Genomic DNA, 4,555 nt, shown 5'->3' with positions numbered 1-4,555 from the left:
CTTCAACCTCGTCGATCTGACGTTGAAAGTGGTCTCGTATATCCTCTTGCTCGCATCGTTCTTTGTGCTAGCGGATCAATAATGGTTTTGGGTGAAAGGCGATTCAGGACTGGGAGTTGATGGGTTGTAAGGGATAACAAACCTGGGCCCCCACCGATTCTCAAAGTACTGTGACATCTAATAAGGAAGAAAATGATGAGGGCCCAAAATATAAAAAAAAAATAGGAAGGGGTTAAAATTTTGACGACTCGAGCTCGAAAGCTCAAGATAACGAGGTTACCCTAATCGAGCTTGAAGGCTGGAAAATGCGAGATTAACTCGGATGTCTATCCTGAACTATTGTAAAGTTTGGGCTTCGAGCGTGCACTCTGGCTAGAGTGAGGCGGTTATTACCAGTTTAAAAGAGTCTAGGATTTCTAGGAAAAAAGTTGGCAGTTACTCGAAAATGCAATATTTTTCGGGATTCATGCATTAAAACCCTAAACCAAAACCCTATTTCGTAAGTTACACGAAACCTATGACCAAAAAACCCCATCACCAGAAAAACTCTATTTTTACATGTTTTTACCATAATTTTTTTGGTCTAAACCGTGATCCTAATCATGCCAGATCTACTTTAATAAAATAAAAAGGGGGAGGAAACTTGCTTGATGTAAGAAAGAAGCCATAACATTTGGCAAGAACCAGAAAGCCATCTTCACGAACGAAAGAAACGCATAAATAAGAAAAGATATGTATATAACCAGGAAAGATTAGAGCACTTACGCAAATTGGATCGTGGATATGATGAGATCGTAGACTGAAGTAGTGGAAGCAAGAATGATTTCACAGAGCTGAATGTACTGGAATTGCTTTGCTTCTTTGGTTAGAAAACATGCAAAGAGAGCTTTGGTTCTTTCTTTCTTTCTTTCTCTGGTTCGTGTTTTTTGAATGATAAAAGTAGGAATGAAGAAGATGAAGAAAGGGTATATATATACCCCAGTCAGCATTTCAAAGGTCGAGTTGATTTGGATCGTTGGTTTGCATTAGAAGAAGATCCAAGGGATCATGTTTGATTCCGGAAGTATGGTGGCAGAAAGAATTGGAAGGGACATGCGATGAAAAAAGAGAGTACTTGAGTACTTTGGGTATTCAATCCCTAAGTGACGCGTGTCCACACTCGAGTGTGGTAGGTGACACGATTCTCGAAAGTAGAGTTCAAAATTTTTTTTCTCATAGGATTCGAACCAACACTTTTGAGGGGCAAAATGTTACACCCAAATTTCGAGGATGAATAAATGAGTCTCGAAATGTAGGCTCGTAAAGCGTAAGCTAAAAAATTGCAAGTAATGGCTAATAACTTGTATAAATATGCATGATTTCTGACCTGTCCTTGTTGGCGATTGAGCACAAGTTTAAAAGGCCCGAGTTTAAGGTTCAAGCTCAAAAGAAATAATCTTCTCCGACGCATATGGTTGTTATTCGAGCCTTAGTTGTAAGCTCAAAGATATTGGTCTCCGAATATTGAGTTCGATGAAACTACTAGATGAAGAGGAGGCTGACTAGAATAACGAGCTCGAAGTATTGGTCGATCTCGAAAGCGTGTTAACCTTGCATTCGAGGTCAGCAACGCTTTTTTCACACAACAGTTGTTAGGAGATCCCTATTCCTTAGGGATTTGTTGTTATCTAATATTAAATCTCAATTATCATGGAATATTATGTATTTAATGTATTCATTTACATTTATTTCAGATTTGAATAATTGGTTGTAAATTCCCTGAATAAGGGGACTATATAATCTTCCAACCAGGCTTATAAATTACAGCACCCACATTATTTTGATATAATATAGCCAATAATCACATGATTGCATTGCATTGCATTACATATCATACAATATGTATAATTTGAGCATATGCATATTCTTATAAGTGTTTTCATGTATAAGTATAAAAGTTGTGTATGTGATGTCTATATGTATGCTCAATATTATTAACCTTGTGACATTTGAATTGTCTTTTATGGGTGTTTGATGTGCTCAAGATATAAGAAAGTATGAAAAATATGGACAATGCATGGAATTAAGTGATGAAAGTGAGATATAGAAGGCAAAATTGGTTAAGTAGTGAAAAATAATACAATGTCAATTACTAGTATTTCGGTGTAAAATTGAGTATTTATGGATTTACCAAATGTAATCGAGGTATGATTAAGGTCTCATTGATGATGTAAAAATGGTTTTAGAACCATTAGATCAATTCTTGATGGGAGGTATACATAATCAGTGGTATTGATGCAAAGTCAAAACGAGCTTAGCATAAGTGCGCTACGCTCGATCGGGTAAGCATAACTATTGGGTATGAAGTCATATGGACCTAAGGTTTGGTGTGAGTGTTTTACACATAAGGATAATAGGCCTAGTAGATGATTAAGTCGAAGTTATTGAAGTGATAAGGTTTTCATAAGTCAAAAGGTGAAATGATGAGATGAAAGGTGTCAAATTTTGATACAATAAGGCTAAATCATTGAAAATAAAGAATGTTCATCAACCTTATCACTTTGCACGACCATTACTCTGAAAAACAGAGAGAAAAGAAAACCAAAAACTATTTCTTGGCTGGTTTGAAGAAATTCTAAGCAGATCCAAGTGAAATTAAAGCCAAAGAAGTGGATTAAGCTTAGGTCTAGCCTTTTTATGGTAAGTTCTTGTACTTGGAAGTTAAACTATGTTTTTTAATTTTGCTGAGAGCTTATCTATGGTGTTTTATCTCTTGTTAAGATATTTCTTGGTGGTTTCCAAGTGGTTTGAGGTTTAGAAAAGCTAGAAGAGATTGTTTTCGTCGAAAAGTTGCTCGGTAAGTGAAATTTTGTGTTTTATGAGGTTTTTGGGGTTCTTGGAGTACAAACTGATTTTTGGTTATTTGATTGAGTTTATAAGAGAGTATATATTTTTATAAATGTTTGAATAGATGTGGAGACTCATTTAATTTGGGTGATGATCTAGGAGATAAGAATTTTATCAAAATCGGTATATGATAACTTTATGATGAATCATGTTGGTATTTGGGATATATGGTTATGGCAGGTTATTTGATGTTGATTATTGGTTGATATTAATATTTGAGGATAGCTAAAATTAAGGGGAAACTCTGTCAAAATTTCTCCAAATGTCTAAGATAAATTTAACGCTCGATCTAGGTGGTTTAAGGCATTTTAGGCAAGAATTGGATATGAAATTTGATATGATGTTTTATGGGTATTTTTAAATGAGAGTTCAATGTATTACTGCCATCATTATGATAAGAAATTCATGCCATTGTCAGGATAAGCACATCAACACCTAAGACACCACTTATTACACGGTGAATTTTATTTTGGACAGAAGATAAGTAAAGCACTCAACTGCAACACAAGAATTACATGTAATGTGAAAGTATGCATTATATGAATATTTTGTGAGTAAGTGGTATTAACATACATTGACACTTCATCAAAAATTTGTATACATGGCATAATAGTGATATGGTAAATTATTATATGATATAAGATCATGCATGATATTATGATGATTAATCATATGATGCATTTGCAAGTTTTGTGCAACATAAAAGAAATTTGTAATAAGAAGTTTAAGTTCAGTGCCACTGTTTTGAAAAGGCAAATGAAAGTGTTAATAAGTGTAAACGGAGGCCTATAGTAGGCTTATAGTGGCTACCCAATAATTTGGGCTAGGTTTTAGTAAACCAATTATATTGTTTGTCATATTTCCGTTTTTATTTCTCCTCCATATGAGTTATTGTTATATGTATTGACACCACAGTGTGTGGCCGCCTTAACTCTAGAGCCCGACGGGGCAACGATGGAATAAGGTTTTTAATGTGCCTTACTGTGGTGATGGCTAGTCGGAGGAGAACCCATGGGATTTTATATTATATGTGTAACAAGCCCTGCAGGCACTGACCAATTCAAACAGTGTGCACAATATTAAGGGGCCCAAAATTTAAAAAGAAGTTGTGTATGCCCATTGATATTGGGTAGTCATTAGCATTACATGCATTACTTTGCTTACTGAGCTTTAGGCTCACAATTGCCTTATGTTGCAGGTAGAGAAAGAAATGTGTGAATGACATGAGGAGAACTGAAACGTGATCCTGACCCTGATTTGTACATATGAACATATCGACCTTTTGTGGGTTATTTCAGTTATCAGTGTGATGTTTGTAATAAAGTGTGAAGTTATGTTTTGAAAATAAATTGGGTTATTTAATACTTATGTATAATATGTCTGAGACACACTTTATGTTTAATGTAAATAATGTGAAATAAGTTTTCAAGTTTTTTTAAAAAAATATGTTCAGACTTCCGCAGTAATAAATTATGTTATAGTTTTAAAACGTAACACCTTAAATATGGTTTTTAACTAAAATAAGTGAGGGTGTTACATAAATAGTCTGGTAATTTTCATTTGTAGGGACGCAGAAATTGAGAGTGAGAATACTCTGTCAAATTGTTCTGAGAAAACTTTGAGAGAATATTAAGATCAATAATATTGACTCGTGGGTTAGGCAGATAAC

The 4,555-nt window shown here is 34.6% G+C and overlaps 1 long non-coding RNA gene across 2 annotated transcripts; it reads left to right on the top strand.

Moving 5' to 3' along the window:
* The first annotated feature begins 2,543 nt into the window (after positions 1-2,543).
* On the top strand, positions 2,544-4,299 carry LOC133829498 (uncharacterized). 2 transcript variants are annotated; one of them, XR_009891810.1, is made up of 4 exons: positions 2,544-2,679; positions 2,761-2,836; positions 3,305-3,440; positions 4,085-4,299. It is a non-coding gene; the product is annotated as an uncharacterized LOC133829498 (long non-coding RNA). The 2 variants fall into 2 exon arrangements; XR_009891811.1 differs by lacking the exon at positions 3,305-3,440.
* The last annotated feature ends 256 nt before the right edge of the window (positions 4,300-4,555 follow it).

Source organism: Humulus lupulus, chromosome 4 (genome assembly GCF_963169125.1).
Source record: "Humulus lupulus chromosome 4, drHumLupu1.1, whole genome shotgun sequence".
NCBI lineage: Eukaryota > Viridiplantae > Streptophyta > Magnoliopsida > Rosales > Cannabaceae > Humulus > Humulus lupulus.
The sequence above is the reverse complement of the archived record's forward strand: the minus strand, read 5'-3'. Positions and strand labels throughout refer to the sequence as shown.